Below are 26,910 nucleotides of genomic sequence, written 5' to 3' on the forward strand. Positions count from 1 at the left end.
TATAGTCCACAACTTAAAATGTGTATTAAATTAATTGTATGGTAGATAATGTGTTTCTTCTCTGTATATGCTTATTAACCGCTAAGCAAATATTCTCTATGTCTGACATCTGTTGGTAGAAAGTCATCATTACACCTAAGCCATTTAAGTACAGGGGCTGTCAGTTGACTTCCTCTCCCCTTTCCCTATGTAAGTTCCTATGTGCTACATAAGTGTTGGCGAGGAAAGCTACAGCACACTGCCCAGGGCTGAGGGGATGATCGAAAGTGAATACCGTTTCCTGGGTCCTAAGGGAGAAAGCCACAAAGGTTTCAGAGGTCAGGGTATGGCGAGCCTTCTTTGACCACTAGATGGGGCTATTGATCTTTCATATTGCTTACGATTTGTTGAAAGCTTCTCATTTTATCAGATGCAACTAAAGCAAGGTGTGTTTTTTTTTTTGGCATGGGGCAATGCATTAGTTGTATTACATTCCGTTAATGATTACTGGATTACAGGTACTATTCAGTTTGATAGTTTAACTTAACATTTTACATCTATGGTTAATTGCCTGATGAATGCCACCGCAAAAATACAACACACCCTCTTCCATCAAACCATTTATGAGCAGTATGCAGGCAAGCTGAAAAGATAGCCTGTGAAAGCATTCTCTGAAAGTGCGTTGTGTAAGCCCCATAGCATATACCCCATAAAAAAACAAAATATATTTTATCAGCCTAATTACACCACTAATCACCAGGAAATACTTCGGTGTACACTTCAATTTTTACCCTTTGAAAACGTTGACCAATACTTTGCTGATTTTCCTCTACATAACCTACACCTCAATTGTCTCATGAAGACATCATTTACAATATGAATATAAACCTCATGACAGTGCACTAATAAAATAGATCGATACCAAATTAATGCTTTAATAAATGTATGTTCTCTGAATATATTTTTTTAAATTTGTTTTTTAAAATAATTAAGTCCCGTAGTGCGCGAGTTCCATCTTTACTGTTTGGAGTCCCGCCTACAAGCAACCTGATTGGTCAACACCAAAGCGCGCGCATGTTCCGTTTCAATGAACGTAGTTTGATCGTTAGCTGGCAACCCTCCCATGACATGTACAGTCATATACAGAATATATACAGAAAAGTGATTCTGCGGCGTTATCTTACACAACGTTATATGAGACCGTCATGACAATTGCCAGCTAGCTGAAGTGTATTTCTGAAGCGGATTGGGGCAGGTCTGAACCCAGGACATTTTTCCGGTTTGCCAAAACGTCCATTGCAAAGCACCTGTTTGTTTTCGTAGCGTCGCTGTGCCAGTGCGCACACAAGACTATAATGGTAAGCGTGAGCAAGTGTAAGCCAATGTTAGTCAACATAAGCATAAAGCGTCTCTTTGTCAAAAAACAATGGTCATGTTCATGGCATGTTACGGTTAGAGATAGAAAAGTTGTTCACTTAACGTTTACTTAATAGCTTGCTAATGCAGATACATTAATCAAGGTAAGGTAAGCTAGCCCATTAGCTTTAAAATGTTTAGCTCCAAATCGTTAGCAGCTAGCCTACTATTGAAGGTAACGTAACTTGTGTCGTTGTGGGGATAACTTAATCGGGTATAAAACGTAGTTGAAAGCATAATTTAAAATAGCCTAAAACGTGTTTTAGTTGTTAACCTCAATTAATTAAAAAAATTAAAAACACTGCTTGGATTTTTGTAAATGAGTGGGCTTTTCCCGATGACTTCCAACCTTTCAAACATGCTCAAGGAGGACTACCTTGATTTTTGAAGTTTTTGATATTGATAGTATGGATATCCTGAAGACATTCAGTTTTACACAGGTCTGTCACTGTAACACTGACTACGTATGGAGTCTGATACAGTGTGCACTAAGCCTACATTAAAACAAGTAAATCGGTGTGATGCCTGAAAGCTAAATAGGATGCATGAGTTGGTCCTGGTAGTTTATTGTACTATTCCAGTGTCTGAAAGGTGGTTTCTACTAGATTGAAACTCTGTGTTTTTCTTGTGTCTCAAAAGAGCACAAAATCGGACATGCTCTGCACTTGATGTAAAAGCAGCAAACTATGGACTGGGTATAGATTGTGGTTGATAATGCTGATACTGATACACTAAAAGTAGGCCCATTATCCCAATCTGGTGTAGTTGATGCACAACTTTATTGGTTTCTAACAAAAATGTGTAACTATCTTGTATTTCTGTTTAGCTGTTGCTAACAGAGCATGATTTTGATATTGATTCTCACATTTGGTCATTACAGGTATCAAAATGAAGGAAATGCAGAGACAGCCCAAGCTAAGCAGGTGAGGATTAACATTGAACTGTAATGTTAACTAATATATATCACTAATAAATGTGATTTGATTAGTCACTGCAAGGTTTGTTTTTCTTGTATTTATGATAAAGTGAAATAAAAACAATTTGTGTAAAGTGTCAAAATTGATATCAATTATGACATATTCTTGTCAAAACAGGCTTCAGAGTTCAAGACGGAGAAGGAGAACGCACACCAACTGTAGAGCAGAATGGCAGAAGTGAAGAGGTAAGTGTCCTCGCCCAAACTATTTCATTGGTTTTGTCATGGTGCGGTCCATTTTGCTTATGGCTAATTGAGTTGCAGTCTATAAAGATTCAAGCAAAAACTTGTTGTCTCTATTGCTGGAGAGGCTAAGAAAATGAAAGTGACACAGAGATGGAAAGTTTCTATTTCTCCTGTCATGGAAGTTTTTTGTCCCAGCTGAATACAAATGGTTACATAACAAATGTGAGGTCATCTCAGTGAAATGCATCACTGAGGCAGAGTTGATGCCATCTTGTGGAACATTTATATCACAATTACTGTGACTGTGATTTGATTTGCTATAAGTTTCTGTTGGTGGTAGGGGTTGTTTACAGAAAATACATAAAGCAAAGCTCAGTGGATTCATGCGTCATAATAACCCACATGCTGTCTGCTGGATTTCTACTCTCTATTACTTTGATTTGTGGAGTGGAACATTTTTTTGTCTGCTCTCAGTCTATCGATGCAATTGATCCTTGTGTTTGTGTTACTTTGGTAGTTGAAAGCCAGCTGTCTGTCACAGATAGCTGTTATTGTTAAGTAAACCGAAAAAGTTCACCAGCTCTCCGTTGATGGAGACCAGCTTGACCTGATTTGCATGTTGTTCAAATGGATCTGTTTTCTTTGGCTGGACAAACAATTGATCATAGATAGCTTTGACGTTGAATGGCAGACAGACAAGGATAACTGCTCCTGGTTACAACTACATCACATGTTACTCATTTGTTATTGCACACAAAAAAGGAACCTTTAACTGACCCAAGCAAAACATTTTAGGTTAAAGGAATCAAGTGGAAGATGATGATGGCAAGTAGGCTAGGTCATCTTAGTTATTTATTCAGTACCTGTACAGCTGAAGTGCACCACCGGATTGTAGAGATGTTTGTCATGAGGATACATGTTGCACAAACGACAACAAACACAGTAACATGGCTACAATGTGATAATGTGTTTTAAATAAACTGCAGTCGAGATATTAATATTGGTGTGTGTTGAATTAACAAAACAACAGTGACAAAAGTTAACGGACTTAATAAAAAGCAACATTTTCTGATCCGTAAGCTAAAAATATAAAAGTCATAATTTCTGTGACGAAAACGTAAAAGGTATAGTGTCAATTATGCAAGATTAGAAGAAAGATTCTTGGTTTAACTGCAGTTTTCAAAAATCTTTGTATCTGAATTGTCAGTTTTATATACAGTATTTCCCCTGCAGTACGCTGGATTAACGTGGCAGTTGATTTTTGGTTAAACAACTGATTTGTCAAGAATACAGCGTATTTCCTGTCCTCAGCTGCTATAATCTTTCTGTTGCAAATTTAAGTCTGTGACAGATACATTAGTTCTAGTTACACTTCATACAGGGCTAGCTACAAGCAAGACTAGTTAAACATGGAATTTATAGCAGTCATGCATATTCTAGTGTGTCTTTCCACATATGCATACTCATTCAGCTGGAAACCCCAGATGACCTCCAGTTGACCCCTTAACTAGATAGCATAGTTGACTCCCAAGCCAAACTGATTTCATGTTTAAGGAAATAAACCAGTCTGCTAATTAAAAGAATCGTTCAGTTGTTATTGATCTCATATGTGTACGCTATTGCCCTCTTTCAAACATATTTTGTCCTGAAGTTGTTTTTGTTGTATGCTCATCTGCCAGCGCAACCACAGCATTAAGTGACGCTCAGCTCATTGTCTCATGAAGTCAACCTTTGCACTTGAGAACACAGAATGATAGTAAAGTTAATGTTGCCTTAGAGGGAATCATCATATCATTTACATTGCATTCAGATGCAGGGTGTATATCTGAACGACGATCAATAGAGCGGCATAATGCGCCATATTTCCGGGCCACTGAGCAGCTTGTCCTACTGACAGAGAGATAAAGATGGAGAGGGAGCGAGGGGAAAGGGAGAGGGGAAGGCAGGGACGTTGAAGTGGGGATAAAACCGTGTACACTGCATGCACATGTTGCCTGAAGAACAACAGTAAGGGCTTTGCTGTAAATGATTTAGAGCAAAGATTAAATATTTATCGAGGTGAAACATTCATGTATGCCACTTCCATGAACTCATTGCGGTGTGGCCACATTATATCAGGTTTCAATAAAATGACTCCTGCTCCAAAAAAAACAAACAAACAATGTTTCCTTTTTCACAAACACTGACTTTACTCATTTATATGCATTCATTTTGATGTACTTAGTGGTAACAGTTAAGGGGAATATTAAAATATTCTTTCCTTCCAATATTCAGACTAAAACCAGTTTTGGGTGTTTAGATTTCTGTCAACATTTCTGCCTGTTTAAAAAAAAAAAAAGGTTTTAAGTGTGGCATTTCCTGAAAAAAACCTTTAAATCTACATGAAAAAAGGGTCAAATCTTTCATGTCATCAATAAATTAAAGTCAATTCTCTTCAGGTTATTGAAGTGTTGACGCACGCCTGATTACACCGTATCGCCATTCACTGCGAGACACATTTGATTATTTGTCTTGCAGAAAATAGAGCATAAGATTTCTGTTTTCATCTGCTTGTTGGCAGTTGAAACGGACCACAGGTGACTGGTTGTTTTCCTTGGAAACCCGCGGGGGTCCTGCAGTCGTTGTTGTGGGGAAAGCCAAATGAAATCCTTATAGCTCGGGGTCGGGGCAACAGTTCAGATGTCTATTGATTAAATGTCAACTGACCAGGTGAACGTTATTCACAACTCAGAGGGGCCTAATTCAACAATCCATCACCAGTGTGGGAACATTCAGAGCAACACATCATCACTGCATGTTTACACCTCATGTATTTAACTTTCAAATGCATTTACAACAATGCAAAGTGGTCCCCAAAAATGCTGTATATTTGAGTTGTTCTCAAAGTTTTGTTGAGCCTTAATGTTGAGTTAAACAGGTTTTATCCTAAACCATAAACACGCCTGCTCCATCCTCCTTTCTTTCTCTTGTTTTGGTCACAGATTGGCTGTTTAATAATCTCATGGACACTAAGTTATTGTCACACATACATTCTCTCTCTCTCTGTTTGTGTGTCTCTCTCCCTCAATCACACTTCCTAGTGTTCAACACAACCTGCTTAAAAAGTTATACTTTCGTTTAACATCTTAATTAACATCTTAATAATTCATTTCAAAAGAAGCTGCTGGGTTTTGGGAAGTCTGGGGAAGGCCCTGAACGAATCTATGACTGAATGTTAAATATTTGTTTAAGAACTCTTCCTAACTTCAGTGGTCAATTATGAAAGCTGCAAGTATTAGTCGTTTGTTCATTGTTAAAAGAAGTCATTTAAAGAAGTCACTTTGGGATCTGGGAATTTGCAAAGGACATTTTTTTCAATATCTTCTGATGTTTTATAGACTATACAATAAATAATTTAATCTATACATGAGTTATTTTATTTTTCAAGAAAGAATGATTTAACAAAAATAGAGCCTGTGCTTTCATGATAGCAAGTATGTGATTCAAGCAACACAATAAGTAGGTTAACTATTCTTCTGTGAGGAGAATAGTTGAGAGAAAATATTCTGGTTAAAAAAAAATGCAAGCAAACTTTTTAAATAATAATGAAAAGTTAATGAGGATGAGTTTCAGGCAGTTTAGGTTAACATTTTAGGAAAGGAAGGCCTGCAGCCACGGGCCAGGGCTATTTGCTGATGGGTACAGTTCAACTGTAGTGGGGTATAGTCATTTGGATCCCAAACCCTAAGGGTGGCCCCTCACATGAGACAGAGCTCTGGCAGTCGGGGTCTTGATGCAGGCCATGAGCGTACAGTGACACATAACCTTGCCCTGTCACCACCCTCACTACAGTGTCAGCCGACATTACTGTGATTGATGTTGAGCCGACACTCCGGCCCTCTGAGATCTGAGGCTCTGTATAACCTCGCCCTAGCTGGGTACCAGGGCTAGGGCATTTGGGGCACGGCAGCGGATCTGTGTTTGCAGCGTGTACCTCTCTTTAACAAGGGCACACGGCTTTCTAACCTTCTCTCCAAGTGTTATCTGAGCTCAAATCTGAATGTTTCTGTAAGGACTCAGTTACAGAACAACGACTAAACATAAAAAGCTGCTTTTACGGATAAGTAACATGTTAACAAAGCTTTACCATCAGCTATATCATCCTGTAAATAACAAAAACATTACAAGTAAACAGCTTGATCACAGTAATGTTGGTTTTGGTTCATTCATTGTTCAGGGTTTTGTTTAGCAAAGCCAGAATCAAAGTTTATCTGGGAGCATAAAAAATCATATACTTTAGTTGTGTAATACTTTATTCATTCCCCTCCTGATTATTTCTTTACCTCGCCCCAATCCATATACCCGCAAGGAAACATCGAGTTGAAAGGCTTCATGTAATGGGCTATGTATGTTAGAAAAACACCCCCCCCCCTCTGAGCGGGGTCTATCTTGTAATGCTTGGTATCCTCAGTGCGAGTTCAAACTGCAGTCACGACCACCACTACCTTTGCCATGAGGTTTTATAGGACGTGAGCTTCTTGTGACCGTGGGATTTTAATAATGCATACAAGTTGTGTTCAGCTTCGCAATGTGGCCTTGCCTCGCCTGAAACACGACATGAACTCAACTTTCCTGCCATTAGGTCGTCACTGACGATGGGGAAAATGAGATGCATTGAAATATTGATTATTTTACTAGACTTTATGCAGTAGTGTGGATACTCCCTATAAAACATCCTGGATCTGATTAAGACTCTAGAGGAAGCCATCGCAGGGATACAAAAACTAGAACATACTATATTTTGCCCTTTGCCTGCTGACGACCTGAGTGTGTCTAAACATAACCTGTTTGTTCAACTGAAACCTAGTGTGTGTTTTTTTGTTTCAAAATAAATAAACAATAACAGCAAAATAGCTGCTAAATGGTCAAAGTGCAATGGTCTGAAATAAAGTTCTGCAAAACTGTACAATAAAATATGTTGGTGACAGACTAAGGTCATTACTATTTCAACAAGGGGACGAGTGCTAACAGTACATTGGGGTCCAGAAAGGCAGGAGCTGAACCGCTCGTATTGAATCGCCTTTGCAGGTTAATATCTGCCTAGTTATCACTGAAGGGCTATGTTCTGTTTACATTAAACAATAACTTTGTCATTACCTTAACCAAACCCTATTAATTCCATGGAAGTCCTTAGACTTTTGCTCTGAGCTGATGAAGTCCATCTTTATTAGAATACCGTTTTGTTTGCTGTCGTCTAGGAACCTGAGTTCTGGTTTAATCCTCTTAACCAGTACATTCCTCTTTTCTTTTTATGATCCAAACAACTTAACACCATGAGGAAGATTTAGATTACCTTTTCCTCATTTTACAAGATAAAACCTACAGTTCATGGCTGTCCGATGACGTTAACCAAGGAGAACAGGGTCAAATTGGTTCATACATGCGTAAATCCTACAGTACATACTTTAACATAAGCATTGAGTGACCTCTGAATGAACCACGTAAGGGATGGGGGAGGGGTGCTATACAGCCGAGTACATATATAATTATAGGCGCTTAGACCCAGATCTCACAAGTGACTAACCCCAACCACGACTCCATCGCTCGAGGTTAAATACAAGTCCTAGTGATCTAAACAAATAACACTGGACTCAAATATGCTGTATACTTATTGGCCAGGTCTGTTTATGAAGAAAACATACCGGCCCTCATCTTTGTTTCAAAATATATTGTATGGAGAACTGCTCCGATTAAAATAAAAAAATGTATCCCCCCCCCCCCCCCAAATTGACTTATGCTTATAGTAATCTTCATTTATTTCCTTAGTTATTTTATTATATATCCCCTTTCTGACTGAGGTAAACAAAGACGTAATCATTAAATTGCCATTTGTATTCCACCATCTTTAAATGCTTACAAATGTATCACACACATTAATGAAACAAGCTCTAATTATTCAATTTTTTGTAAGTAAGTGCTTCAACTGCCCTATTTCAACTGCTTTATTAGCCTGCTGTACATCTAACTGTTGAAATGATGACGATCATCTCCGCCTCGTTAATCCACAGGGAGAGAGCACAATTAGATCCAAAAGGAAATGGGCAACATCGGGAAACAACACTTTTGCTTCAACCGTGTTTTCCCTTTGCTACTTTTTCAAGAGGACAATAAAAGAAGACAGGCAAAACTGAGAGTCAAATTGAAGGTTAATTGGAGCCAAGAAAATGTCAACCAATTTTACCGATCACCCACAAGGGATATGCAGCCCTGGGTGAAAAAGACGCTGGAATATTCTGCACAGTATATTAGCTTCCTATCCATAATGGCCTCCTGAAGAGAGTGATGATGACATCTTTTCAGCGCTCGCTTCTCCCCAAAGCATTTGAGTGTGCACAGAGACAAAGCGAGAGTGCGTGAGTATTCAAGTGTGTGTATATGTATGAATGTGTTATATGCTTCGTGTCAAAGTCAGCGTTGTTATTGGAGATGCAAGCTCCCTGGGAACCGACAGGTGTTGGCACCAGATCTCTGACACCTCACTGGTCCTGACATATCCATCCCCTCCGGTGAGTTTTACCACAGCACATGGTGGTCTGACAACAGCCACATCTGTGTTGACGAATATAAATGGAAATTTGGGACTGATACGCCATGTATTATGAATACGACCAATGTTTGTAGTGAAAATAAAATGCACTTTGTGGTGTTTTTCAAGGCCTTAAAACCGTTTGGAAAAGCTTTCATCACAACCGCTTTTGAAAAATCCCAGGTGTGAATTCAGCTGCTGGATGCTTTGTGTGTGTGTTTGAATGGTTGCTACAGCGCTGAAATTGAAATACCAAGAAAAAGAAAAGGGGAAATGGAATAACGAATAAGCTGTTTTGAGATTAATCAGAGCATCTGGGCAGCAGTTTAGAGAGGAAATTGGCCTTGCCTTCAGTTGAAAAAGAAGACTTAGTGCTTTGCTTATAATGGGATTCCATTTATGTGACCTGGATCACTCTGATGTAGAGCTCTAATCTAGGACTGTAGCATCTTACAGAGTTCATGAATTTGAGTTTCCTGATTTGGCTTCCTGTTGTGGAACAATAACTCTTGTAACGGTGCGTCCTGTTTGTGTAAAATAATTGGGTTAGATAAGAGTAGGTACTGGTCACTTCATCCTTGCTCTTGAAGTAAACTAAGCTTTCACTAACATTAAGTCATGCGGTCACACCCTATAGTCTTTTTTGTGTCTTTGACAAAGGGCAACTTGATCTTCCTTACAGGACTATAGAGACTAATGATAATAAAAAGGATTACTCCTGGTCTGAGGAAAGGTGCTGTAGTCCAGTCTTAATTGGTGAGTTCCCTTGCTAAGTTGATCTAGTCTTGAGGCTGCCAGTTAGTGAACTGGTCAATTAATCTTCCCTTTCTCATAATGAGGCGGGGGATTTCAGATGGCTGCTCCTTCACACAAAGACTGACAATGTGCCCAAAGGATCTTCTGTCCCTGCACCAAGTGACCTGACAATTAAAAAATGTACCTCCCTACTTCCCCTTCCTCACCAGGTGGCAAATTGCTCTGACCCGCTCTCATATCAAAAGGACTAACCATGACTTCAAATCAACTCCACAGGCACAGAAAGAGGGGAGAGGGCAGTATCCTCCATGAAATAAGATTGTTGTATTAAGACTTTTGGCCCCATATCATTCCGCCTTCCTCATTTTGAAGTAAATGAAAAGGGACTTCTTGGATCATCCCCGCTGTGTGTCACAAAGCTTTACCCTCTCAGAGGGGTAAGAAGTGTTGCAGCCTGACATTAATTTGATGATGCAGATGTGACAGTGGACTAAGCTGAATGTCTAGGGTTAAATGTGCCTGACCTTGCATTGTTGCAGACTTTAAATAGCTTTAGTGAGACGGAAGATCGGGAATACGAGTGGGTCACAATCAAAGTCAACAAAAAAAAAACAGCATTCAAAGACCTGACATTTGACCTTTTTCAACCTTTTTCTTTGTTTTATAAAAGCTGTGAAGGAATAAGCGCATTTGAGCTTTATTCATCAAACACCACAGAAGTGGAAGGAAAGAAGATCTGTAAACCACAACATATTCAAACAGGTTTTGCTTTACTTGTAGTTGACATTTTAAACTAGTGCCATATTACATTTTTGAAATTAAATAAAAAGAAACGAGCACAGCTGATGTATTTTTCAAGACCCAATATTAACTCTTTCAACAAAGACTGTTGTGACAGTCCATGACTATTTTTGGTCACCTGCTTTCTTGACTGCTCGCCAAATGCTTATATTTCTGTTGCCATAGTGTGTCTGAATAACAAGATGCTTTTATTCCATGATAATAATTGTCTGAGGTTGTAGAACGTAGCCTGTGGATTTGTCTTCATGGTACCATATAGGTGGTCGTGCATGTTTTAGCTCAGTAACTCACATATTCTTAACATTATTTCCAACCATTTTTAAGAGCATAGCACAGAGCAACTCGTACAGGAAGTGATTTTGTTAAGACCAGAAAGATCTTATTTTTTTCAAACTTTACCCTCAAACTTCACTGCAGTTTCAGGATATTTATTTATTTCTTTTACAGCTTGATGACTAGGAATGATAAAAAAAAAGAAGTCTCCGTAGCATAATGAGTAACTTCAATATACTGTTGATGGGATACATTTCCAGCTAATAACACTAATCTGTCATTTTAAAAGTAAGTACATTTGTAAAGCTGCTAACATTTAAAGCATCAGTTCCACATGATGAACAGGTCATATTTTAGAATAGATTCTGTTGTTGTTACTGAGGTTGTTGAAGTGGTTTTCATAATGGTTCTCAAGTATTTTGAATATTTTGCACAAAGACGATCAGTTCTGCTCTGCTGGGTTCCAAAGGGATCATGCGTTGGGAGGCCTGGTGAGTAACAGAGTCTTGGATTCAGCTCAGTGGCTCACCATCAAGGTTGCTGATGACATTGTTTAAGTTCACTGTTGAGTGTCAGTTGCTCCAATCCTCAGTGATCCATGACTTTATCAGACGCTGCCATGCAGAACAGCGGCACAACCGAGGAATTAGTCCCCTCGCTGCCTCGACCTGGCTGTTTGACCCCTGACATTTTGACATTGTCCAAAAGAATTCAAACACCACAGAAGTTGAAAAATGTTGCTTTACTTGTAGTTGACATTTTAAACTAGTGCCATATAAAATATTTGAAATTAAATAACAAGAAACAAGCACAGCTGATCTGTCTTTCAAGAGCCACTATTAACTCTTTAAACAAGGTTAAGGTTTGTGTCTACCTCATCCGTTTGGTAGACACAAACAAGCTGAGTTTGTACCTGCTGTTGTGTGGCGTCATTTTAAAGTCCTCCTACCTTAAAGGTCTCCTATTATGCTGTATTTGAACAATATATTATAGGGCAATATCTATACAAAACTTGTCTGTGAAGTGTTTTGCTCAAAATACCAAACAGATCACCCATTGTAGCATGCCTCATACCCCTCTATTTCAGCCCCGTTCCTCAAGTGCTGATTCTGTGACTGTCGCTTTAAATTTGAGCTGAGCTGAAGCTAGCCACGCCCTTTTGGAGCATCATGCAGCTCTCTCTCCTCTGTGGAAGTTTTCTACTGGGAGAGGATACTCAGCTAAACGCTGCCGTGATTAAACGTCATATTATGTTCCAAACCACATCAAGCATTATTTCTGAAACGCTTCTCATTGTTTACCACTAGAACAGAGACATTATATGCATTATATAACAACTCTTAAGTCCCTCCTGCAGACGTCATGCTGAACACACAGACACACAGGTACTGCCGAAGGGATTCAGCTCACGACTGCGGGCAATAGGTTGGGACGTGTCACGTGGGTGGGACGTTGCCAGGAGTTCAATGTAAAGCCAGCCCACATTTCCGATATGACGTCATATCTGGATCAGCTCATTTGTACCCCCGTTTTTAGAGATGTGGGTAAGGAGGAAACGAGAGAGGGTTGTATTTTCTGACACTTTGTGAGTCTCCTTACACTCCGGGAACAAATATTTATGTATAAAAGACATCAAAAAGTACATTTTGCATGATAGGGGACCTTTAACATGTGCCTCATTAACAAAGAAGCAAGTTTGATGAGGTCTGTGCCACTCAAAGTAACTCTATGTAAATGTTACTGATACATTTTAACCTGCTAAATGTCCATCATAGGTATAGGCCTCAACATTTAACATTTTTAGCAAGCTATAACAGCTTTTTGCACTTTTGAGATGTGACAAGCAAGAGTTTTCTGAGATGGATGTCAAAATCTGTTTCCTAACCAGTAGGTGGTAGTCATATTACACAAGTGATGTGTACTTATTCAAAGGCTTTAGAATGCTTTTAGGAGGGAATATGTCCTTTCTTATTTTGCAGCTGTTCTCTGATTAAAGTCTGTTGAGAGATTCTCTTTTCGGACCGTTTGAAACTTTGGTAAATAACCATGTCCACATGTTACTTTGTGGTAATTCAATTTGCAATAATACAAAAACATGCCTTTCTGTAAGTAGACGTGTAGCACCATTAACAAATACAAAAATAAGTTGAAATACTTTACATACTTTGAACAATCAAAAGATTAAACAAACTAAAGGTTTTGCACACTTGAAGTCAATAGAACATTTAACCTACGGATAAAAACAATTGGTTAACAGGAATCCTGCATATGTTACCTTTCAGATAATATGTATCATTTTATGTTTCACTGTGTATGCTTTAAGCTCATAACGTATATTCTGACCACAGTATGTCTAAACATGAACTTGACCTTACTCATTTTGAATTTATGGGGACGGAATTGTTCAAATAGTCAAACCCCTGTGAGGGATGATTTAATAGTGAGAGTACCCTAAGTATGGGTCAAGATCAGAGTCAAGTTTTTTTGGCTCCGTCTTGTAGAGTAGAGACTCCACTGAGAGTAATTATTTGTGGAGGGTTTAGGGCCCTGGGGGTGACGGAGTGGGCGGGAGGGGCAGAGGGTGCGCTGAAACGGAAAGCACGCCAGTCCCACTCACGGTTGATGCTCAGTGAATCTGAAAGGTCATGTCATGTTTTCTGGCAATTGACTCGATTGGTTTGGATTCTGCAACATAAGGCTGGGACAGTGGTGTGTGTGTGTGTGTGTGTGTGTGTGTGTGTGCGCTTATTTGTGTGAATGTGTGTACATTTGCTGGGAAATGTGCCCCTGGGTTATTTTTTGCTCTGACCTTATTACCCTGCACAGTGACGAGCTTGCCACATAAATTGCTCCCGCTGACTCTTTAACACACAAACACATGCAAATACTCGTTAATTATCAATCCAGAAAAAGCTTTTTCGATATTCATAAAATATAGTGACTACATTCACACAATTTGAGTCCTCTGTGAAGCACACCATGGAGTGGATTCACTAAACAGGTTTTATCCTCTATAAACCACAACAAGACACCTGGTTACTGCTTTACAATAAGACTACCCTTATAAAGGGTTTATAATTAGGTTATTAATTAGGTTGTAAACACTTTATTAATCATTAACAACCATTTATAAACCAGTTTTAACATAGTTTTCATACATCGAAACAGGCTCACTATTTGGCAAGATGACTGAGCCTTATATTGACTACCTAGCTTATTTGTCTTCTTCAAACATCAAGATGGATGGGGGGAGAATCAACTCAGTGAACAACAGAGACCAAGGATGCTGGCTGATGAAGAAGACGAAGTAAGCTAAGTATCCAATATAGCTTAGCAGTACAGATACATGTGGGCTCACTATTTGGCAAGCAACCGGTCACAGTTGCCCTGTTTATCTCTTGTCTCATAAAAGCTTATTAGTGATTTATAAAGTGTTCACAACCTACTTAATACATAAATTACAAACTATAAGGGTAATCTTATTGTAAAGCAATATTTTTAATAAATGCTTGGATTTATTAAAAAAATATGGATATCATCGTGGAATAAAAGTAGTTTGTTGTGTGTTGCGGTCTGCACCTGCCTCAATGAGACAAAGAAGGTATTAGCGCATTTAATTAAGGTCGATCGCAATCCTCAAACACCGGCGGCAGACGGCCAGCATCTCGCTCTGACACATTGTACATTCTTTGCTGCGGTCTTTAAGGATGTATCCACTGATATGGCTTCTGCCTCGCAGCCATTTTGTGCGAGTAATTTACCAGAACAATGTAATCTTAACCTCTCCCCTTTATCCATCTTCTGGGAGGCTCAACTCTGCAGCTCCGAATACAGAACACCGTCGGCTCCAGATTGGTCTATATATATATATATATATATATATAATATAATATATTGGAACAGTTGTAGGAATGTAAATATTTTGTCTTATTAGTGTGTCCTAGTTATGGAGAACATGTAATGTAACCACCAGAAGAGGAGTTTGTCCTCTAGGCGATACACTTCATGCAGTTTTACCAGCGAGTCTCTTGCCAGGCTTCACTCTGCCATGCCTACGCAGTTGACTCCTGCACTCCAGCAGATCGGTGGCAGAGGTCCAGAGTCACTTAGATCATTTTACCCGGGGCACAAAGGGGGCAGAGAGGAGCCACTGACCCTGCGCTCGTCAGGCAGGGCTTTACGCCTCGCTGACTCCCCTGGTGTGACATTTCTCCTGTATTTGCCCCCCCCTCCCAACGCCTCCCTGTGTAACCACCACTGCAGTGCAGGAAAAGGATCATTGTCTGTAGAGATATCAATCAAATGAACAGCATCTGGGGTCAATCTGCTGTCAGTGCTCCCTCTTTGCTGTCCTGGCTCTCATGGAAAGTGACAGTAATGACAGATTGTCAGAAATGTTGCCAAATGTGGCCGGTTAACACGAGACGACACTTTGTGCTTAAACAGAGACGTCATACCTGTCTCCCTCCCACTGCCCATCAGCACACCATAACACACTGTTTTTGCTGATGATGTGTGTGTGGATTCCAGCCGCCCAACACACACCCCCCCCAGAACATACACGCCCCCTGCTTTGGGTCATACAATGGTCATGACATTATAAAAGGATCAATTGTGCCTTAAAACACTGCTTCTCCTCCATGGGGATATATGGTAGAGCAGATGGGGCTTATGCAGAGCGGCTTTAATATCTATTTAAAGTGCTTTAGAGACAATGATCTAATGAGACATTTACATTTTGTTCAGCTGGGTTGAGGAGGCTTAGACAAAAGCTAACTGTCATCTAATATTTCCAGCTTAAATCTTCTTAAACTTTGCTGGCACACATGCAAGATATAAACTTAAATTCAGATGGGTATTTTTGAAGTTTCAAAAAAATTTCAAAGGAAAATATCCAGATTTTCACGAGGATTTTGTGTCACAATGTCCAAAAGTTGTTGTACAGCCCCGGAAAAGACCGCTTCAGCATTAATATTTTCTCTTGTTTTATTATTTATGTCTTTATTGCATTCTATAAATTACGGACAATTGTTGTCTGTGAAACATGGGAAAAACATGCAATCTGCTCAGATCCCCCCCCCCCAAAAAAACCCAAACATAACTGCATAATAATTTCCTGGATGTTTTTTTCTTCAATTTATATTATTAAAATCAAAATGTATTTTTTACAATTTATTTTCCTCATCACTTTGATGGCTCGTTTGAATATTCAGACGGACTGCAGTCAATAAAAGGAATACCACATAAACTTAAAATACCTGTCAAAAATCTTCCATTTGAATATTTCTATGATGCTGGTCATAAAGGTCATGTATGTTTAAGGATGATTGGTGCACGTGATCATAAAGTCCTGGACACTCTTGCTATGCAAAAGCTGCCGTCAGGGGGGGCCGTGAAGGAGGGCTGGGGAAGGTAGAAGCTAGGGCACACTGCGCTGGGATCAACACGTGTCTGCAGAAGCCTGGAGGTTCCACAACAATCTGTTCCAGTTGGTTCGTTCTTGTGCTGTGACCTCAATTTCTGACTGTTGTTGGAGCTTCCTTGCTCTGTGGTTTGACATGAGAACCATACAGGCAGCTCCACACCCGCCCAGCTGAGCAGAGGGGGGGGGAGGCAGTGTGGAAGAGCTGCTTGAAAATGAAACAATGTAGCTGAGGAGGATAGTTGAATTACCATCCGCTCATCCTGGGCTGCAAGAGCATCTCTAACTTGGCAATCCTGTGAAATGACACTTTCAATTGGGGTCAATTGGACCCCTGCCTCGGATTTCAGGCTGCTTTTCTGCCTCAAGGTTATCAAGGGCCAGAGATATAATTAGAGTAACAGGCTCTGCTACTGTAGTTCAAACACCGCAGCTCAACATCGGAGCAACACTAGGGGACAGTGGCAGTCCATGCAATTGTGCTGTCAAGAGACCCTTCCCAACACGTGTAGAAACACTTCTAGGGGTGACCAGGGGACAGAATCTGTAGGAGTTACACACAGGTTCATACAATTACTCAACCTAAAGCAACAATTGATCATTTAATTTGTTTTATTCGTGGTCATATCTGATTAAAATCATCATTGTCATCATCATTATTAAATCAACATTCAAGCAACATCTATTTATCAACATTTTAGTGTGTCTCTTTTCTGCTGTATCATTTTTAGCAGAAAGCGGCTTCTCACTGCTGTTCGTTACTCTCTCCCCTCCTTAGTGGCATCTCAGCGGCGGTGACACGGTGGTCTAGTAATTATCTAATTGTTGGAGCTATGTCTCTCTTTGATTTATGGTGCTGTATCACTGGCTGACCTGATTTATAATGAGATTCCCCCACTTGTGAAAATATGAACCTGAATTATGTGGCACCAGTCCAATTATTTCTTTGTTCGGCTGAGGCTCCTGTCCACATTGACGGTGTGCATCACAAATAGCCGCCTTTGAAGCTTTCACCTAATAACAATAATATGATCCATCATTTTAGATTGGCCCAATCACACCTCCCACCGAGCTGCCTTCTTCATCTATCATTGTGCAGATGAACCTTTATCCCTTAAGATTGTAATCAGACATTTTCCTCTAATGGATTATTGGTAGTTCATCAGATCGGAGTTATAATCGCAATGTTCATCAGTTTGAGCAGTTCTGCGAGGTACAGTCAGTGGCGATTCGTCATTAGGGACCTCCGATTTACAGAAATTCATTAAATATGAATTCCCAAAATATGTTTAAATATATTTTAAGATCATGTTAAGTCGTCTCTACATTGCTGCTTCAGTCTGCGTTCTTGTGAATAGTGTCCACAGTGTGCCTATTGAGCCGGGCTTAGCGTTGTGGGGCGAGCTCCGGGCTGCCCCTACTAAAGAAAAATCACAAGTGTGGCAAAGCGCTCACAGCCCCACTTAAACGTCATCTCATAAGTCAAAGCTGATTGGCTGAAGTGTGTGTGCTGCCAAAAGTGTAGTTATGAAGAGGAGGCAAGAGAGACTACATCACCAGCGGTAAAAAAAATACAAACAGAAAATGAAAAAAAGTTGACCATCTACTGGAGCTTTGTGAGCGAAAGTATAGTTTATGCATGTGTTTAGTCTTTAGACTATCGATCTGCTGGATCGATTGCTATTGTAACCACGGTAACCAAGTGTCTGTATTTTCCTTACAGTCTGGTGTTTTCATGCTGACGCATTGAGGTTGTTGTTGTTGTTGAAGGTCTCCTTTTATTCTACATTTGAACAATATATTATAGGGCAATATCTATACAAAACTTGTCTGAAGTGTTTTGCTCAAAATACCAAACAGATCACCCATTGTAGCATGCCTCATCCACCTCTATTTCAGCCCTGTTCCTGAAGTGCTGATTCTGTGACTGTCGCTTTAAATTTGAGCTGAGCTGAGCTGGCCGTGCCCCTTTGGAGCGTCATGCAGCTCTCTCTCCTCCGTGGAAGTTTTCTACTGGGAGAGGATACTCAGCTAAACGCTGCCGTGATTAAACGTCATATGATGTTCCAAACCACATCAAGCATTATTTCTGAAACGCTTCTCAGTGTTTACCACTAGAACAGAGACATTATATGCATTATATAACAACTCTAAGTCCCTCCTGCAGACATCCTGCTGAACACACAGACACACAGAGATGCTGCGGAGGGGATTCAGCTCACGACTGAATATTGCGGACGATAGGTTGGGACGTGTCACGTGGGGTGGGCCAGCCCACATTTCCGATATGACGTCATATCTGGATCAGCTCATTTGTACCCCCGTTTTTAGAGATGTGGGTAAGGAGGAAAAGAGAGAGGGTTGTGTTTTCGGACAATTTGTTAGTCTCCTTACACTCCAGGGACAAATATGTATGTATAAAATACATCAAAAAGTACATTTTGCATAATAGGGGACCTTTTAAGGTACAAGAAGCCTATATGTAAATATCTGAGTTGTGGGCCCCACCAGTTTTGTACATATAAAAACGCCGCTGGGTAGAGTAATTGACATGGTGTTCTTTGTGGAAAAGCAGCAGCTGTGAAACAACCGGAGTGCACCTTCCATTAATCCGGCTGGCCCCCCATTATCAAGTTCAGGCCACAAAGTCAAAAAACTGGGCACTAAGTGGAGCAAGTTGCTTGGCACAAGGACAAAGTTGACAGAAAACATAAGGGCCCCACACGCCGTCTGGACAGCAGGGGGCTGCATGGGTTGAAGAATAGACCCAGCCACCAACACATCCACTATACAGATGAGCGGCCCCCTTCAAATTAGCACCAAGCACGGAGACGGCTGCCGCTGTCTGATGAAAAGATGCACGGCTGCCACTATTTGTGCCGCTAAGGCATTCATCAAATTAATTACTGGTGGATCCAAGCACCTCTGTGATACCTCTTTATTCTGAGTCCGGTAAATGGGGACTCAGACTCGAGCTGACAGAGAGGCCCTAATACTCCCAGTCTTTCGCTGCACATAATTAATTGAAATCTTTGCTAGCTTGACAAATTGGAATGATAAATCTATCTTCTATGAATAGCTTAAAAAAAAAATGCATAATCAGTCAAAAGCATACAGTAGAAGCAACATCTCGCTCTCACTCACTCGCTCTCTGTCTCTCTCTCTTTTGCTCTCTGCAGCATAGTATGATCCATTAAGCTGAGAAAGCATGGCTTGTTGAGAAGACACCCCTTCCTCTCAGCGCCTCGATTGATAACTTTGGCTTCTTACTTTAATAGAGCGGTCAAGGTGGAAAGTTCCTCTGTATAGTTCAATAGAGGGGGAGAGCATCCATCAGACGCTCTGTTCCTCACAACAGGAAGCACATGCACTCCAGACCCACATCTATTCAATCATAACATAGTCATTATAATTGAATCAAATCAGCAACAAAGTGTCTAGTCAATATTTGTGTTATAATAATAATGGGTTTAAAGCCTTTTTTCTTTTAGATCTTTTCGCTTTTCAACTCTTTTGTGCGTTGCTTGCTGTCAATTTTCCAGCCGTAACTCCGAATAAACCCAACAGTGTTTTGCCATCAAGTTCCTGCTCTCCAGTGTCTCTCTGAGTTTCGTCTCCATTGATTCAGAAGTTTCCACCACACTTCGCTACTAGGGGCGGGCGAAATAATCGATACAGCATGGTATTCCCATACTTTGCGTGGTGATATTGTATCGATACACTGACGCCAACTATGGATATTTTATTATATAAATGATTCAAATTGCAAATCCAAATGAAAGTTTTGGTAACATTTGCTGAGTAACAATTGCTTGGTGCTGAGCTTTGTCTTGTGCGGTCATGGGCATGGGTAAAGTCTGTGGGATTGGCAGGAAGTTAGTCTAAAGAAAGATGGAGTCAGCAGAGAAAGAAATCAGAAATGCGCCGTATCGTAATACATCGTATCGTAATACATCGTATCGCAATACATCGTATCGTAATACATCGTATCGTAATACATCGTATCGTAATACATCGTATCGTAATACATCGTATCGCAATACATCGTATCGTAATACATCGTATCGTAATACATCGTATCGTAATACATCGTATCGTAATACATCGTATCGTAATACATCGTATCGCAATACTTATCATGTCATGGAATCGCGATAGTATCGTATCGTGGGGACGCTGGTGATTCCGACCCCTACTTTCTACTTGCCTGACCCCATACAACAAACTGACAGTTAGCCTTTAGCTAGTCTGATAAAATGAAGTATATAGTGTCTAAGCAACCAGATCTTTCACCCAGAACTCTGTGGTGACCATAAACTGAGTTCAAATGAGTAAATATATCTTACCGTCACCCGATGAATGGAAACATGCTAGTGCTTTATCGATATATCTCTGTAGCTCCTGGATTTGTAGGCTACTGTTTGCAAACACATTTGTGTCACTGTGGTGTTCTGTTGTTTCCACTGGCCATAAGTGGCAAGGAAAACAAACATTATAAATAAATCTGGCCACTGACACACATCATTACACTCAGGCCTGCTTCTCAACCGTGCTCTGCCAGTGCTTTCCTGTTTCTGTGCTCCTGCACCTGTTGTGGGTAATTACCTGTTTCCAGGTGAACTTGTTTGCACTGATGTGGGTAGAGATGTACAGCTGAGGTAATGTTTATGCAGAACAGGCAAAAAAAGTCCTATATTTGTATTGATTTTGTCACAAAAATGACTCTTATCATCACACCTGCTTCACTACCTCTTATTGCAAAATGCTGGCCCAAACTGTAATTTTCCTAGCCATAAAAAACACATGCAGTCAGACATGCTCACCAACTCACCTTTAAGTTGTTGCTCAGCGGCCACTCCAAATTGACTTTTAAAACCTTCTAAATATAGAATTTGCTCCGGATAATAACTCATCACTTGCTTTCTTTTGTATATTTTGAGTCACTGAAGTCCAGAATTTCTAAGTCAGATTGAGAAGGAAACATTTTGCAGTTTTTGTTGTCAATTCCATGCGCTATAGAAACAATTTAACAGTCTGGACTTTAGGAACCGACTATTGATTTGAGAGCATGAATACAAATGAAATAAAGGCCGTTTTTTTTCCTTTGTTGTTTATTCTGGCAGATGGATAAAGACATGTGTAATTAATGCATATATCCACTGTTTTTTATGTGTTCTGATGTTGTAAGTTACACTCAAACAAACTTATTTCTTAAAGTAGTAAAACAAGAATTCACACTTTAAATTGACCTACTTGTCCTGGACTTGATTTCCATTGTTATCAGAGAAGTGCTGGCCCAGGGGAAGTACAGTATGTGATTTAACAGATTTCAAGGGTATGATAAGGGTGTTGGGAGGCAGGACAACACCATCACATGTGGCAGAAGATGAAATATAACACCAAAGAATATGCACAGCTGTGTGTGTGTGTGTGTGTGTGTGTGTGTGTGTGTGTGTGTGTGTGTGTGTGTGTGTGTGTGTGTGTGTGTGTGTGTGTGTGTGTGTGTGTGTGTGTGTGTGTGTGTGTGTGTGTGTGTGTGTGTGTGTGTGTGTGTGTGTGTGTGTGTGTGTGTGTGTGTGTGTGTGTGTGTGTGTGTGTGTGTGTGTGTGTGTGTGTGTGCGCATATGCACGTGGGTGTGCGAGGATTGAGAAAACACTGAATGTGAAGGTTGCCGCTGTGAAGGACATATCTTGTCTATGGTAAGTAGTCATCCTTAATAGGTTTGGTTTGGATGTGAAATATCGGTGTGCCAAGTCAGTATGTGACATTAGTGTTGTCTCCAGGGAAAACTGCAGACTGATCTCAGTTCAGCAAGTAGCGGGACAGGATAGGGGGCTAAATAAAGGCTCAGATAGATGAAAGTGTACCGAAACCTTACAACCTCAAGACGATCACTTACCTTCTACGACGTCCATGTTCATCCATGTTGTCTCTGGGAAATATACTATTGTATTATAATGGATGATTTTATATATTTTCAACTTCAATTTGGACTAATTTATAGTATTCCTAATATTTTCACAGGGAAGTTTATTCATTGTGTCAAATAAGGCTTATGCTTTGGAGACCATGGATGTTTGTAACTGTAATTATTGACATTTATTAAGACAAAACAAACAGAAAATGTGATATTGAAAAGAAAAGCACACTCGTTGTCTGGCTCTTACTCTATAAATAGTGACAGTAGAAATTCATTCTCAAAATGTTTTAAAGGCAAATGCAATAACGTTATTCCATTGCATTGCAAGTATTACCGTAGAAATGAGGCTATCCCTGCAGAGAACAACATTGATGGCAGCAGAACATTTCCCATGATGTTCCTATGGATATTTCAAAGAAATAAGCACTTTTATATTCAGAGTTTTCTTTGTTTTTCTACTTCTCGAGAATAATGCAGCCAATTACAAAGAAGCCTTTTTTAAACTTTTAGTTGTGACACAGTTACTTCCTAAAGAATGGCTGCAGGAAGCTAAGGATTTTACTTGTTTTAAAAAGTCTTTGCTCTCTGAATGAAGTGGTTCTTTGATTGAAATCCTTGCCATGGAGCGTGACATGAGCATTTCCTTTCTGTTCTCCTATTATCAGCTGAGCCTGTGGTGCACAACCTAATCCCTCTTCATCAAAGCACTGTGGGCAGCAGTCAGCGAGATGTGACCATCAATTAATCACCCTCTACCCCCTGACCGAGCTCAGTCCCAGCACAGATGTGAGGCCTCATTGGTTTTAAACACTCTCTCTGGGAGATCTGCTGTGGACGTAAGACTGCCACAAACTGGCTCAGTCAAAGGGCGTCTGTGGACAGTGAAGCTTTCCCCAATATGTGAGTCAGGCTGCCGGGAGGGGAGGTCAGTGTGAGAGAGCTCCATCAGATTAACCTTTAAGCTGAGCCTTAACTACTTCCCCTTTATAGTCCTGCTTTAGTATCTTAACTCCATTTTTAATTGAAAGGAATGCTCCATATTTTCTGTTTCATTGTCGGTATGAGAGTTAAGAGCAGCTAGTGAGCTCATTTACTAGATTTCACCCTCAGGGTTTCACTGCTCCCCAGCTAAGCTGCTTTCTGAGAAGTCCATTGTCTTATTGGAAATCTTCTGAATATTGGATAAACCAATTTCCTGCAAAGCCCCTATCCCTAACCCAGCCCCCCGCTGCTCCAGCCTTGCTCCCTACACAACAGAGATAAACACCAGCTTGCTCACTTCCCTTTTCATTAAAACGCAGGTAAATGTCATTTCAAAGTGCATTTCATACATCCTATGTGCTTTAAACTCCAAATGCCCGATATGTTCTGCCACCTAGCCATATAAAAGTCCATGTAAATTTGAAGCATCTCAAGACCAGTAGCTCGGAGCAATGCAGAACAGAAGGGTTGCAGAGTTCATAAATGAGTAAGAATCTCCAAATGAGTTTGGTGACCTCTTAAACTCCATGAAATTAATATAAGCAGACATCCTGCTCGCTGCAGGCTGCTGCAGAGCTTGGGAAGATCACTTAAGCTCTCTGAGTTCCATAAAACTTTTATAAGTTGACTTTCAAGACACATTGTAGCTGCTTTTTGCAGACGACAGGGAGCAATATGGAAGAAGCAAACCTTTACTACCTTCACTTAACCCCTCACATGTGCAGGGGACGTGAGGACTTCCACACATACCTTTGGGCTGAACAGATCTGTGAGGGAGATTACACAGTTTATTAAACATTATTATTTTTACGTTACCTGAACTTTTTATGGCTCTTATTCTTTTGAGGAATGCTGTCATGTAAAATGTAATACGTTATGGCTCTGTAATAGGACACCTGTCGTCTCTGTTTAATCCCAACAATTTAGTAGATAAGTCATGATTATATTCATGGACTTTCCTTCAGCTTTAACCGTAACAACCTATGGAGACAATTGTTTAGTTGAAAAAGCACAGAGCTAACAAGGGAGCTCAACCCTTTAAAGAGTTGGCAATAATGTTTATTTCATCAAACAAAGCTTTTATGCAACAAAAAAAGAAGCCCCGTTTGAATTGAAGATCTGACTTCAAATGTTACTGTTGTCGCCCTGATTCTTCCAGACCTGCATGGGCCTAAAGTTTACAAACATGCTCGCCATAATTACTCTATTAGAAACGGTAGGGATGTACCTCCACCTGTCTGCTGGATTTAAAATAGTTAAATAGGAAGGATTATACACTGAAAATGATTCTGCCCTTTGTGTGACCCACTTCTCAGAGCAGTATCCTTGCAAATCAAACGTACCTTTTTACCTGCAGATGTGCAAAGGAACTTCTTCTAATTACTTCTTTAGCCTCGGAGGGTGTATGTTAACGGAGTGTATGTTAAACTGCTGTAGCCCGCTCCGCCCTCATGAATCTTAATGCTGTTCTTATAAAAGGCACTGCATTAACTCTCTACTGTCCCAGAGTGTGACTGTCTAAGCAAACGGTCGGATACTAATCTCCACACGCCTCTGGAAATGAAGTGAATCGGCTGTTTTTAAATATGATCAAGCGCGGTGATGCCGTGGGTATTTGCCGGCGGTTATCAGACGCTGGCCCAGGTTAAGCAGCATGTTTCTTTGAGGAAAATGGGCCAGCAAGATAAATGGGGACACTGAAATGTATTTAATGAGGATGAAATCCACTTCTCCCATAAGGATATACTCACCCTTAATGAGTATCACCCCCTACCCTGAGAGGAGATTTCCAGGAATAATCTTGCTGAATTTGTACGAAATAAAGTGACAAGTTCCTGTTTATTATGTAACGGATGTGGGAGTGTGGGGAAAGTTAAGAGTTCACAGTGTTGTTGATGCAGGAAAAGGGTGTGAGAACCAAGAGATCATAATCGAGCTGTAGTTTAGTGAAGGAAAGTACACTTTTTTATCCATCGAGCGGGAAAAGTGAGTACGCTCGTTGTGTTATGCTTGTAGCAGCTAGCCTCAAGCAGAAAAGGCTACAGAAGTCTGATGACTTTATGTCTTCCTAACTTTTTTTATTTTCAAATGTGTAGTTTCCAGCCCCCTACCTCACTAGCACAGGAGTGAAGTTATCAGAGAGCTTTTTTGGCACATGTCCTAGTACTTTCCAACAGCTGTAAACAGACATTCTTCAACTGTACTTAACCAGTATCCTACAACAATTTAGACCAAACTATGTACAGCTGTGGTCTGTAAAACACATGTTACAGTACTATATTCCTTCTCAAACCAAAACTATCTTTGTATTTTGTGTCAGTGGCAAATCGAAACAGTATAAACGTATTGTTTGAGGTGCATTGACTGCGTTTCCAATCAGAATATTCTACTACCTGCAGCTAATCTCGTGTCACATCGCCTCACATTATCAACACAGTGACAGGGAGATAAAAATCTGTCATCTGAAGAAGTAATAAAGGAGGTAAATCAAATGTGCACCGGCCCAGAAATCAGACTGTCACACCCTGATGAGCTCTGTTTGACTAAAGTGTGCTAATAGTGTCGTGCCTTTTAATATAATGTGTCCAACCTAGACCTGAAAATGATACTGGTTGCCTTGCATGAGTGGGATGTTCCTGTGTTTCAATGAGGAGTCCAACCACACCCAGATGTTTAAAACCTCAGCTTCAAAGATATCACGGTGCTTCACATCGACAATGATAGATAGAGCTGAGACATGTTTCACACAGCTGGCCTTATAGAGGCAGTGCAGTAACATTTGTTTGTTTGAATTCAACTTGATATAACATTTTACTTTCTGTATGTGTTTCTTACTACTCATCTATATAAATCGTGTTGATGATGAGCTTGATTCCAGATTACATCGTATTCTGTCCGGTGTTAGTATCATTATAACACGACACAGACAATGCAATGAGCGGAACATTCAAATAAAGTAAAAAACACTAATACAATCAAAATGTACGCCTTTTTTAAATTAGAATGAATCCTGTGCATGTAACACTCAAATTGCCAAACTGTTATGACCCAAAACAAGTTTAATTGTAATGTTATTTTGTATTGTTATAATAATTATAATGATTTAATTTGTGTAGTTTTGGACCGCCAAAGGTCTTTGAAACATCACAAACAATAAAAGCTTTTGAGAAGTGTTAAATTTGCTCATGCTTGTGCTATGAAAATAAATTCCCTAAACTGATGTTTATTTTACTGTTATATTATAAAAGCACAGCCGTTGTAAACACATTTCTGCATCAGTCATATGATCTCGGATATTAGCCCAAAAACCGTTAATAAGAAGAAAATACTCAGCTGGTAGGAGAGCAAAACAGGCTGCAGAAAGCTGTTTCAATCAGCACAAATCAACAGTTACGTGATGCTAGACACTTTATTTCATTTTGACCAACAAAACATTTTCAGATGTGAGGTATAGTATTCTGAGTTCCCTCAGAAATATCCTGTGCATGTCCTGTGAAAAAAGAACAGCATTATTCCCTCTAAAGTAGATTTTTCATGAGGATAATGAGGCCCCCTAGAGTTGGCGTTGAATAAGATGCCAACATCTTAATAGTTTCAGAGCATGTTCGTGTGTTGGCTTCAGAGAGCCTGTTGT

At 40.0% G+C, this 26,910-nt stretch overlaps 1 long non-coding RNA gene across 1 annotated transcript in view; it reads left to right on the forward strand.

The window, feature by feature from the left end:
- Positions 1-1,041: 1,041 nt before the first annotated feature.
- The window catches only part of LOC134878040 (uncharacterized), an 87,161-nt gene continuing 61,292 nt past the window's right edge, over positions 1,042-26,910 (forward strand). Inside the window, exons 1-3 of the long non-coding RNA XR_010167647.1 lie at positions 1,042-1,337; positions 2,276-2,318; positions 2,490-2,557. This is a non-coding gene — a long non-coding RNA (uncharacterized LOC134878040). The remainder of the gene's footprint in view (positions 1,338-2,275; positions 2,319-2,489; positions 2,558-26,910) is intronic.

This window comes from Eleginops maclovinus, chromosome 2, assembly GCF_036324505.1.
Source record: "Eleginops maclovinus isolate JMC-PN-2008 ecotype Puerto Natales chromosome 2, JC_Emac_rtc_rv5, whole genome shotgun sequence".
In the NCBI taxonomy this organism is placed as follows: domain Eukaryota; kingdom Metazoa; phylum Chordata; class Actinopteri; order Perciformes; family Eleginopidae; genus Eleginops; species Eleginops maclovinus.